The 13,458-nt window shown below is 43.6% G+C and overlaps 1 protein-coding gene across 3 annotated transcripts in view; it reads left to right on the top strand.

The window, feature by feature from the left end:
- LOC146188621 (uncharacterized) overlaps window positions 1-10,574 on the top strand; it is a 41,937-nt gene extending 31,363 nt beyond the window's left edge. The window contains exon 7 of one of the 3 annotated variants that reach the window (XR_014707568.1): window positions 10,454-10,574. The gene's annotated coding sequence lies outside the window, so the exon portion shown is untranslated. Of the gene's footprint in view, window positions 1-2,244; window positions 2,264-10,453 lie in introns of those variants that run through there. The other 2 variants (XM_084603862.1, XM_084603863.1) reach the window with 2 other exon arrangements.
- Window positions 10,575-13,458: the final 2,884 nt, after the last annotated feature.

Below are 13,458 nucleotides of genomic sequence, written 5' to 3'. Positions count from 1 at the left end.
TGCCGAACCTAGATTAAGCCAACATAAGGCCTACTAGGTCAGCCATACAGCCAGTAAACCAAAAAAAGTTGGGCCTGATTTTGCTGGCTGAGTTCAGCCTAAGATGCTAATTTTTTTACGTCGACGTCGGCCCAACTTACGGCTAAGATCGATTTTTCGGTTGGGATTAGCGTTGATATATCTGGAATTGTAGAGGTGTACAACATCATCCTTCTTTTATGCTTCAATGTGATCCAAACATCTCAAAATACTCGCAGGGAAGTTTGCCTTTTCCATTGAGGGTAGATGTAGAAGCGCCATTTTTTAGTGTTTAGTTGCGGTTCTGGCAAAATGCAGCATCCTTTCGTGCTCCCAGTCCAAATAAGAATTTAATGAAGACCACATGCCTTACCTGGTCTGCGTGATAGCGACTTTTTCTTGGTTAACTCACACTAGAATGCAGCCATTGAAGCCTTCAAGACATTTTAATATGTTTTGAATCCAGCCGCTTTCTAAGGAATTATTAAAAGCTCGCACATAGTAACCTCTAAAAATGGGCTACACGCATGCACGAATATATTTTATGGGCAAATCATTTTAAGAGAAAAATGAACCAGCCTAAGAATTGAGGCTATTTAAAATCATATTTAATAAATACTTGCTTAGAAACGAAGCCATACAGTGCCGCTAAAAGTCAGTGTGATGACTGCCGCTTTGTTATTGGGAAGGTGGAGGTGCAGAAAATAAGATTCTTTACTGTAATGGTACTTCAACCCCGATATGTGTGCTACCAGCGTGTCAGATGATGATGCACAGAGTAATCGACATGAAACGTTACACTGCAACCAAGACAGAAGCTCTGGGCAGAAATATTTTGCATTGTTGATTTCAGAAAGTATGCGTTCATTGTACCAATTGTCTTTAGATTGTATTACCGCTCTACAAAATGCAATAACTTTTTTGAGGACGTATGTACTGCATATACAGTTGTTTCCGCTGACCTATCCGCTTCTTGAAGCCTGGGAGTTAAAGAGGCTTATGAAGACATAGTAGAGAATATTTTCGTACAGTGCTCGACGCACACTTCAAAAAAGTGAATACTGCCAAATGTTAAGGCAGAATAGCGCAAGCTACACAGGGACAGGAATGCAAGACGAGATTCACATAGCACCTTTCTTGTCCCTGTGCAGCTTGAGATAACCAACTATTCCGCAATAAGTTCACCAAATTTTAATTTATGAGTACGATAATGTTATGTGCAGGCAGGGGTTTTTGGCGAGCAATACAGTTCAACAGATACTTGCTTGTTTGTCCCCTTGTTTTGTTAATCACTAACGGTCGAATGTACAAAAAGAGGAGAGCCTTAGCACACTTACTGGCAACGCCCAGCAAGGCTTCAGAAGACGCTGTGGCAGGTTAATATGAGACTGTGAAAGTAAGCTCTGTTTAGAGAATAAAGAACTGGGGGAGGGGGGGGGAGTGCCTTTCCTCGCGCTTACCACCAGACTGCAATTATGCCGCCTCTAAAGCACAGGATCGACATCAATGCGAGATTGTCTTTTCTAGGGAGGGATATGGGCTACTTTATGAAGCATACTCAATTTTCTATGATCTCACAAGACTCCCAACGACTACCAAGATTGGAAATCAGGCATTGGAAGAGGTGGGCGAGTTGAGAGGTCTTAGCCTAGAAATTCACAAATCCGGCAAAGGAACACAATGACTTCCTAAGGTGAAAAAAGTAGCTGCGACTTCTTTAAACTTGATAAAACGCATTTCGTATAGGGGAGGAGGAGCTCGAGTGGACATGGCAAAGCGTCTTGTACAATCGGTGTTACAGCCGTGGATACTATACCAGGCCCAATTCCAAAGACTCACGAGGAGGCAGTAGGCGAAATTTGAAATAAATAGAAACGCAATGCGCACTATCACGGCCTTACCAAAGCTTACCCCTATCCCTATTCTCTAAGAGTTTGCACAGATAAATACGTTGACAAAATTAATTAAACAAGAGAGGCAGCAAGGGATATGACGCGAAAGTACGTTATGCCCATAGCATCCTTGTACAACGAAGTGGCAGTTCAAACACCACCAATGGCTGACCACCTTCCGTGGGAATTGACTAGGCATCTTGACATCTGGTTGATGCACTTCCAGGTACCTGCATTGCATATACGGACGAATCAATTATAGAAAATGGTGGTAGAACAGCAGCTACTAGTCCAACACACAGTGAACTAAAGGTACATAAAAAATATGTTTCAGAATACCAGGACCCGCTTTTGATGGAACTCTATGCAATCAGCGATGCTATGGAGGCCATGAATAAAATCAATTCCATAATAGAAGCCCACATCTATACAGACTCCTTAGCCGCCATAAAACAACTGATGAAAGTAACAAAGACGCTATGTGTAACCCAGGAAATCCGCGCACTCAATAAAAAACAAAAATACGCATCCAGATACCTTGTGCACAAGCCTATGCTTAGAACGCTGAGCAGAGAAATGTTGACCACCTCGCACACAAAGTTCCAAACACTAATGCGTCCCCCACCCCAGGCTCCCTTTTGATGCCCGCTCCACTGTTCCCATCTGAGCATCCTCTTTAAGGGAAAGTACACGTGCCCTCATTCCCCCGTGTACATTCCCACTCCCTCGTAACTTAACGAGATTGGAGGAGGTTTCCCTTAGAAGGATAAGAGCTGGGGCGGCCCTTACCCCGTCAGTAACATGCTGATGCGAATCTCAAGCAGACATCGGACCAACCACATGCTCGAAGCTGCATCAGCTGCAGAAGTGGATGCTCGCCACCTTCTGTGGACTTGTGCAGGGACACGGGCATCAAGGAGACAGATTCTGCGCGAAGTGGGACTAACCGCAACAAGGGAAGAGGACTTCTCTAAATGGCTCACCGACAACGACAAGAGTGGGAGCCTGCTCCGGTTCCTTACCGAAAATAATTTGCACGAGTTTATATAATATGCCTTATGGCAAGCTTGCATTAAACAAAAAAGACTGCCAAATAAAAATAGGAGTACACTTTACTTCTGGCGTTTCGCGTATTACAGGATAGAGTTTCACGCTCACGATAAATGTTTTTAAATTTATATTTTCACTATGCGATTAAGTCATAGAATTCTTGTTTACTATATTTCATACACTGATACTATCAGCAAAGATTTGCTCCCCATGGATGAGTGGATTGACACATTTGAACGTATTTACTTTTCTCTCTTTTTAATTTTCAATTTATTATCCAGGTACACAGTTTATTTCTTTTAATAGCATCATGGGACATTTGTGTTTCATTCTCATCATTTTTACATGTTGTGACTAATATTTTCGCGCAATATTAATCGGTGTATATGAAAGGCGCAGTATCTTTCACATTTTTTTAGGAACACATTAACGCGCACTAAAGGACAGGAGAAAGGTAGCAGTAAAAATGAAAAGGGAAAGTCAGGTGCGTAGTTGAGGCTATTAGTAAGTTTTACCAGTTGGGGACATTTAATATGCGCTTACATTGCACAGAATACATTTGCATCTCCGTTTAGATGGAATCGTATTCGTTTCAATATTTATTTTTTACTACATAATCTAGCAAATTATCTAGAATTATTTTTTAAACTTGTAATTGCGTATCACATGTAAATCGACAGGACCGCATAATATAACGAAATAAATACTCACGTTTAGCTCTAATATTTCTGGCTCTCGGCGCAGACTATGCCCATGGGGTTCCGACCGAACCAGCTGAGTAAAATATTATAGCGTCGTGTTGAATCGTGATAAACATGCTCGCGATGTCTTGTCGTCGCTTATCGAGTTTGTCACATCTGGCTGCACCTGCACTTACAACCCACAGTTGCGTGCTGACTTCCGAATCGGTGACGGGGGGCTTTCGTCCCTTGTGACGCCTTGCTATTCGACCTTGCTCTTGCGTTTTGATTGACAGGCATTTCTCCGTTATGCGCTTTACGTGTATCCAGACGCCAGGCCAGGGGACAGGAAGTTTTATTACGAGGTGCATGCTCGCGGGCTCAAACCAACAACAACCGTACATGGAGAACGTGCGCCGTCTTATCCCTCCGCGAGCTACCTGCACATGCGCAGACAGACATGACGAACGCGATTAACCACGACAAGACATCTCGACCATCTTTATCGCGCCACAACACGACGCTATAGCACTCCCTTTTTTATAGTTCTAAGTAATGAGTATACGTTAAACGATCCGGTGGCCGTCGCTCCCTGGTGCGCTTTCGTAGTGGCACCGGTTGGTCGCCGCTTGGAGGTGGTTCGTTCCAATAACGAGGTTTCAACCATAAAAAAAGTGCCGACCATTTTCGCGCCCAAAAGTAATTAACATGGCTTCTTTTTCGATTTGCGAATATCTTTGTTCAGTTTCAGTCATGACAGGCAATGCGTAGGCGACTGGTCGCCAGCTATTCCCGTGAAGCTGTAAAATCCCAGCTCCTAGACCTTTTCTTGATGCGTCCGAGCTCACTTTCGTTTTCTTAATTGGGCCAGTACAGACATGCTACTTAAAACGCTACAAATAACGACCCACTGAGCGGCGCGGTTCTTTGTCCACTGAAAAATTGCGTCCCTTTTGAAAGATCTCGCAACAACTTGTTCCTCTCAGCAAGATGAGTAATATACTTTCCAAAATAATCGGCCACTCCAAGCATTCGCTGAACCGCCGTCGTAATTGTTGGGTGCGTAATTTCGGCAAATGATGTGGTGAATGTGGAATTGGGCTTTGTTCCGCCGTAGCTGATTATGTCACTCAAGAATTCAACTTCTGTAGACGCGAAATTACATTTATTTGCATTTAACGTCAAGTCACCTTGTTTTGCTTCTTCTCAGTTCAGTTCAGGCGTTCAGTCGTGTCCGACTCTTCGTGACCCTATGGACAATGTCACGCCACGCTTTCCGGTCTCTCACTATCTTCTTAACATCACATAGCTTCATCTGCAATGCCTCGAGAATGCCATCTAACCATCGCGTTCGCTGCCTACCCCTTCTCCGGCGACCCTCAACCTTTCCCAACATCAAATCTTTCTCCAGCGACTCCTCTCTTCTCATCAGATGACCAAAGTAGCTGAGCTTTAACTTTAGAATTTGACCCTCCAATGAGCTTCTTCTACTGCTCCACAAGGCGCTCACCATGTTCCTCCAGTTTTGACCCCATACCAGGATGTCATCGACATACACGCGAATGCCTGGAGCTCGGTCCGATATATCTGTCAATGTTTTTGAACGCCTCCGGTGCAGAAGCAATCTCAAACTGCAGTCTCAGGAAACGATACCTTCCGAAAGGTGTAGTAAATGTGCAAATTTTTAGCGTGACCTCATTCAATGGAATTTGATAAACCTATGAATTACATCGAGGCGGAAGAAGTATTTAGCGCGATCGAGCTCCGCCTCAATATCATCACGCTTCGGCTTTTGATGGTGTTCCCGCTTCACGTATAGTTCAATATTTCTAGGATCCATGCAGAACCTCAGCTTGCCTTCTTTCTTCCTGACCATTTCTAGCGGTCTCACGCAGTCTGTTGGCTCGTGGACCATTTGAATGACGGGGGCCTTTTCCATGCGTTACAGCACCTATCGCAGTGGTTCTTTCAACGCCAAGGGAACGCGTCACGCCGGCTCTTGCATCTTCACGCAGGACAGTCCGGTATGGACGTGCTACACAGCCAGTACCCTGAAAAAGCTGCCGGAAATCTCGAAATACTTTGTCTATAATTATATATTTTGACGCACGTCGTCTACGGCTTCTACTGAACACATTACCAATCCTAGAATCCGAGTTGCCTGTAGTCAGTCGAAGTATTGCCTGGTTGCTCTTCTTAGTAATGCAGAAGGTGAAAGTCTCGCACTTGTCGTTCATGACCACTGGCAGGGTCGCCACTCCAACGTGTTTAATCACGTCCCCAAATTACGACCGAAGAATGGAGCTGCTTGGCTACAGGAATATCTCTGCTTTGCATTTACGAAAGCCTGAATAAGGCGGCAAGATTGCCTCAGATCGAGTGTCAACTTTTAAAAAACCATTCTGGCTGGTCACTTTGGCTGCCACCATCCAATCAGCTGTTATCAAAAGAGTACAGACGCTGACGTTGAGGGTTTCGAAACTGTCCTCTTCTCTTCCTGAGCTACCGCACTTACTGCAGGCTCTTTCTTTCAGAAGGCAGCGAAATGATTGAAACGGTAAACATTTTGGCGCCGAAATGTAATTCCCATGGCTTCTTTTTCTACTTGCAAATCAACTGCTATTCGCGAATTCTAACCACGTCTTCTTTCTTGACACATGGTAGAGAATCGTTGAGAAAAGTGAGCAAGTAAATAGAGTACCCACAGATTCCAGCAGCGTGTTTCCTCATTGAAAACGCAATGGTGTGCCCCATCCCAGAGATGCGCCGCACTTAATTTCGCTGTCATTCGCTTCCATGAAGTATGCCTGATTTCTAGCCTGCCCTCGCCGCTGTGCCGAAAGCTGTGCTAACTGCCCTGGATTGTGTCTTCAAAAAGATCCTGTTGCTCCGAACGAAGCGGGATCGAACCCCGGTCTCGGTGGCTGCGTTTCGATGGCGGCGAAACGGAGTGGCGTCCATGTGCTGTGCGAAGTCAGTGCACGTTAAAGAACCGCAGGTAGTCGAAATTTCCGGAGTCCGCCACTACGGCGTCTCATAGCCTGAGTAGCTTAGGGATGTTAAACCCCACAACCCAAACTAAACCAAAAAGATCTTCTGATTGGCAGCTTTAGGAAGCTGCTTCACCGGAAGAATTGTGGACTGGGGGTGGGATGTGTTGACCGAACACATGCATGACTCTAACGCAGGCAAATTACGAAAAGACAAGCTTTTTTAGAAAAACACTACGTTCAATTTTCGCAATTTACTGTATCGGATCGTCAGTCGGTTTTTGTTATGCGGATTGAAACCGCATGTGGCCAAAAAACTAAATATCTTTCAGGACTGTGAGGTGCTCTTGCGTCCATGTTGCGTGGCTAATAAAACAGACGTGTAAAGAGCGCACGGAAGTTGAAGACACTACTCTGAAAATTATTTGTTGAAATTACCGCAGTCGCAATCACAAAAGGTGACATTGTATAGAGATAATGGCAGTTTTGAAATACTGAAAACGTTTCCAACTCATATATGCATTCTTATAAGCGAATATGCCGATGTCAAAAATAGCATTTCCATCTAGCAGTGTGGTGATCTATCTGCAGATATTGAGAAATATCTGAATATGCTGTAACATGGACAAATTCGTAAAATCAACTTGCGCCATGCGAACAATCTTTGTACAGATCAAATTACGAAGCGTCTAAGACAGGTCTTTATGATTTTTAAAAGAATGAAAGTTACAAGTTTAACAGCAGACATGGGCTAAATATATGCACTATTCTCTTGATCTATCATTGTTTTCATTCTAGCGCAGATTCAAATGCGTAAATGGCAATGGCCGATAATATACTGACTTTATACTCAATTATTGATAATCACTGTAAGCTTTAGGCACGTTCTGAAGCTAGAAATAATTTTATATTTCTCATGTTCGTGGTCAGAAGAATAATCTCGCTCCGTATTGTAATGAGCATTGCTTGCTGTGCTGCAACCCACTACCGCGAAGTCCTGTTTACCCAAAGACGCCAACTGCACCACCTTATTGCTAAATCAAAGACAGCACACGTCATCCATGCTAGATCTACGCCTAAAAAAGTTTTATTGCCGTGCGAAATAAAATATAAACGGTTTTCTGGGAAACAAATGATGCTTTGATCCAAGCTGCACCAACGATTACTTAATATGTATTTCTAACATCTAACGAACAGAGGCCCAGGTAGAATATTCGTAGATTAAAAATATGGCTGCAGTAATGAAATTTTACATTATTATTTGCCCACCGCGAGTGATAGTCCATTCTCGCGGCAACATATGGGGGCTATCTTTGGCCTCCGAAGTATTATGATACTTTTAATGCAAGGACTACGTTTTGGATCTTGGTGCGAACTACGGCTGAGATCAGACTGGCAAAAAAAATTTTTAAATGTTGTGATGCGTAAAGGAAACAAAGAACTGTCTATAATTTTCAGTTTCCAGTTTCCAGTTGGCATATGAAGGGAAACAACTGCGTTCATATATATCGTACTAAACGTTTGGTAATTTCCTGCTGAATAGGAAGGAACCCCTTACCGCAGCTGCACCGCATGCAACGTTTGACGGCGCCCGCTTGCCTAGCAACTGCGCTGAACCATGAGACTCACCGATCGCCACTGGACCATTTAACTCGCCACTATTATGACACCGCGAAATGTTTAATTGACGTTTGCAGAAAGCCAGCCAGTCATGGACGAGTCGCACGCTGGAACCAGTTTTTCGGCTGTGTATCTAGATGCCTGGCTGATGTTCGAGGAAGCGGCAGATGAAAGGCGCCACACGGACGCTTGGATCGGACTCCCGGCGGGCTCAGCTTCGTATAAGCATGAATCGCCTGGTGACGTATAAGCATGAATCGCCTGGGCATACACGCCGGAATCGAAGGCCGTACTCGATTTGGCCACATGGAAAGTCAGCGGCTCAACAAGCAGGGAATTTGCGAAATTGATGGAATTCTACAGGAATTGCGGCCGTCTGAGAAAGTGATCCTCATTACTGCGTAGTCTCTAACTCTTCTGTAATTGTGCAGATACTTAAATTATGATTAGTTTTCAGTAAAACACGTACGTACACAATTATCGTTCCGTCAGTAGCCGTCGTCGACGCGGGCTCAAGCCATTGCTGGGCCGGATGTCTCCAAGGCTGGCTGTAAATGCTCTGTGCCATTTGAACATTCGCAGTAAACACATCGCATCATTGCCTTGATCACAACAGTAATTAGTTCGTTGATAGGCAGCCACTTCTTCCCTGCAGATGCCGTCGTCTGCTCGAAAATGCACACCGAAAACGTACCAGCCCTCGAGACCTTCTTGCACGCTGTGTACGCCAGCCGCGCCAGACTGTAGTGATGGCAGTTTTTTGACGCGCCCATCGTAGCCGGCGTCGCCGGCTCTGCCTGTCGCGTCGAAAACGTCAAACTATATTAGGGCCTTTAATTATGCAGCCCCTCCCAAATGGAATGACCACCACAGAGCCCATACATGTTCATGCTTGGATCCAATTTAAATTATGGGAGAGGTAGTCATTCTTTATTACCTGCCACAGTGGTGCCGTGGTTATGCTAGACTTCTATGCCCAAGTATGCGGTGGCTGCTTTTTGATGGAAGCAAAAAGACATTCATGTGCTGTGCGATGTCAGTGCACGTTAAAGAACCCCAGCTCGTCGAACTTTCCGAAGTCCTCCCCTACGGCGTCTCTCATAGTCTGGGCTGCTTTGGGATGTTAAACCACATACACCAAATCAGTAATTTTTTACCAGCCCATCTGACTTGTCTTTATGCATATCACCAAAAGATAGTGCCTACATAAGACTTGCCAATATTACTAAGAATAACTTGATTATTATGTATTTTTCCTCAGTGGAGCATTGCATTTCCAATTCTGGACTTCTCTTTTTATGCTGATAATCAGCAACAATATGAAATACTCCTCGTATGTTTCTTTTACTTGTGCATTTAACTTTTCCTTTTTTTATTATTCGACGGAACTTTCTTCCTGCTGTTCTGACTAGTGTGCTCGTATGTATATACAGTCCTCTTGATGCTTCATTCGGCAATATCTGGAGACTTTCTGTGGCCGTGGTCTGTGCCGACAAGTAAAAACGAGGCAACCCGACTTCTGGGACAAGTAGCAGTGGGACGTAGCAGCGTGGTTTCTTCAGCATCCATGTGGGCTTCTTATAAAACAAAAGTATTTTTCCTAAATTTTGCTTTCATATGTGATCAAGATTTTACCTTGGTGACAAGCTCTTGAAACGATGGGCATGAGTGGTGCTTTCTTATTTTCTTACACTCGGGAATACACTATTGAGGCTTGTTACCTGCATATGTAGCAAAAAGTATTTGTGACTGCATATTCCAGGGTATCTATAATATACTTCATCATTCCTTATTATTGCTCTTGTATTCACGTAGAAGCTTGGTGTAGCTGGTCGCCTTCAATAATTACTTAGGTGTATGTGTTATATGCTACAGCAAACATAGGCATCACTCATAGTAGTTAAATTGGAGCAAACGGGCATAGTGGCATCACTTGCTGGTAGCATGCACCAAAATGTATGTATACATACTAATAAGTTGCTGCTCAACATGTTTCTTTGCTTGATGTAACAAATGGCAGAGGAGAGAGTTTACTATTGATTAATAGTCTGATGACCGAGCACACTGGCGTGTAAATTTCACTCCTTTGTTTCCTGGGCCCCTATTGTGATTAACCAATGTCGAATGATGAGAGATGTGTGTGATGCTAGCACACAGCATGTGAAATTGGCAGAAGTTTTGAGCATGTATATTTCTTTTCTAGGTGACACCATGATACATTTTGATATGGCTTCTACATCAAACACACAATGTCATTGTTGCCGTAGGAAACCAAGTGCTTCTGTGTCAAGGGTTTGTGTAATAAATGAAGGTATGAATTTGCATCTGTTTCTTTCACCAGTCTCACTTTCCGCGAAATATTACACACATGTGAACAGTGAGTAAAATACACATTAACATTGGACACTTGAAATATGGTCAGCATAACACAAGATATTAAAACTTTCTATGAACACGGCTCTTTAAAATAACGGTGGCCAATTATCAGAACACAGTCGTTACGGTGTCCTATACATTGTCAATAGGCCAATCATAGGAGGTATAAATACGTTCTATGTAAATACATTCTATTCAATCACGGTGGCCAATTGTCGGAAGGGAGGTCATACGTAGATCATATGTGTTCTAAAGACATTCTTTTGATGATCGATAACTTCTATGATCATATTGTCCAAAGACATCGCATAAACTGATGATAGACATTTTTGTAAGGGCGCTGTGCCGAAAGCTGTCCTAATTGCTCTGGATTGTGTCTTCAAAAATATCCTGTTGCTCCGAAGGAAGCGAGATTGAATACCCAGGTCTCGGTGGCTGCGTTTCGATGGAGGCGAAACGGAGTGGCGTCCATGTGCTGTGCGAAGTCAGTGCACGTTAAAGAACCCCAGGTAGTCGAAATTTCCGGAGTCCTCCACTACGGCGTCTCATAGCCTGAGTCTCTTAGGGACGTTAAACCCCACAACCCACACCAAACCAAAAAGATCTTGTGATTGGCAGCTTTAGGAAGCTGCTTCACCGGAAGAATTGTGGACTGGGGGTGGGATCTGTTGACCGAACACATGCATGGCAGGCAAATTACGAAAAGGCAAGCTTTTTTAGGAAAACACTACGTTCAATTTTCACAATTTAGTGTATCTGATCGTCAGCCGGTATTTGTTATGCGGATTGAAACCGCATGTGGCCAAAAAACCAAATATGTTTAAGGACTGTAAGGTGCTCTTATCGGACGTTGGCAACAAGTTGTCCATGTTGCGTGGCTAATAAAACAGACGTGTAAAGAGCGCACGGAAGTTGAAGACACTACTCTGAAAATTATTTGTTAAAATTACCGCAGTCGCAATCACAAAAGGTGACATTGTAAAGAGATAATGGCACTTTGGAAATACTGAAAACGTTTCCAACTCATATATGCATTCTTATAAGCGAATATGCCGATGTCAAAAATAGCATTTCCATCTAGCAGTGTGGTGATCTATCTGCAGATATTGAGAAATATCTGAATATGCTGTAACATGGACAAATTCGTTAAATCAACTTGCGCCAAGCGAACAATCTTGTGTACAGGTCAAATTACGAAGCGTCTAAGACAGGTCTTTATGATTTTTAAAAGAATGAAAGTTACAAGTTTAACAGCAGACATGGGCTAAATATATGCGCTATTCTCTTGATCTATCATTGTTTTCATTCTAGCGCAGATTGAAATGCGTAAATGGCAATGGCCGATAATATACTGATTTTATACTCAATTATTGATAATCACTGTAAGCTTTAGGCACGTTCTGAAGCTAGAAATAACTTTATATTTCTCATGTTCGGGGTCAGAAGAATAATCTTGCTCCGTATTGTAATGAGCATAGCTTGGTGTGCTGCAACCCACTACCGCGAAGTCCTGTTTACACAAAGACGCCAACTGCACCACCTTATTGCTAAATCAAAGACAGCACACGTCATCCATGCTAGATCTGCGCCTAAAAAGGTTTTATTGCCGTGCGAAATAAAATATAAACGGTTTTCTGGGAAACAAATGATGCTTTGATCCAAGCTGCACCAACGATTACTTAATATGTATTTCTAACATCTAACGAACAGAGGCCCAGGTAGAATATTCGTAGATTAAAAATACGGCTACAGTAATGAAATTTTACATTATTATTTGCCCACCGCGAGGGATAGTCCATTCTCGCGGCAACATATGGGGGCTATCTTTGGCCTCCGAAGTATTATGATATTTTTAATGCGAGGACTACGTTTTGGATCTTGCTGCAAACTACGGCTGAGATCAGACTGGCAAAAAAAATTAAAAATGTTGTGATGCGTAATGGAAACAAAGAACTGCCTATAGTTTCCAGTTGCAGTTGGCATATGAAGGGGAACAACTGCGTTCATACATATCGTACTAAACGTTTGGTAATTTCTTGCTGACGAGGAAGGAATCCCTTACCGCAGCTGCACCGCATGGAACGTTTGACGGCGCTCGCTTGCCTAGCAACTGCGCTGAACCATGAGACTCACCGATCGCCACTGGACCATTTAACTCGCCACTAGTCTGACACCGCGAAATGTTTGACGTTTGCAGAAATCCAGACAGTCATGGACGAGTCGCACGCTGGAACCAGTTTTTCGGCTGTGTATCTAGACGCCTGGCTGATGTTCGAGGAATCGGCAAATGAAAGGCGCAGCACTGACGCTTGGATCGGACTCCCGGCGGGCTCAGCCTCGTATAAGCATGAATCGCCTGTTGACGCCGTGACCTGTCGTGACGGTACATCGCGAGCCATTTGTCGAACACAACCAGCATTTCATTCAACGCATTGAAGTTCACCCGCGTTCTATAATTGGTTCACAGGTAGGGAAAGGCGCATTATCTGTTACACTTGCTCTGTGGACACCTGACCCGCGCCGTTAATGAAAGGTAGGAAGGTGAGAGTGAAAGTGAAAAGCGAGAAAGGGGGACCGTGGTTGCAGGTCTACAGAGTTATTTCAACCACCGTGTGCTGACTTCGTAAAGCACATATTTCGTGTACAGGAAAGGAAGGACGCAGTATCTGTCATTTGCGGAATCCAGCTATTATTCTTTCAGTAGACAAGGAGAGTTTTAAAACGTTTTCACGAATTGCCGTCTCTGTAACTGCTTTATTCTGTGTCGTGATGCTATGTTCTTTAGGGAAATACTACAAAGAAATCTTAAACAGGACCTTGAAATTACGCCAT

This window comes from Amblyomma maculatum, chromosome 5 (assembly GCF_055883805.1).
Source record: "Amblyomma maculatum isolate TAMU_Amacu chromosome 5, ASM5588380v1, whole genome shotgun sequence".
NCBI classification, from domain to species: Eukaryota; Metazoa; Arthropoda; class Arachnida; order Ixodida; family Ixodidae; genus Amblyomma; species Amblyomma maculatum.
Note: the sequence above shows the minus strand (reverse complement) of the source record. Positions and strands in the feature narration are given on the sequence as shown.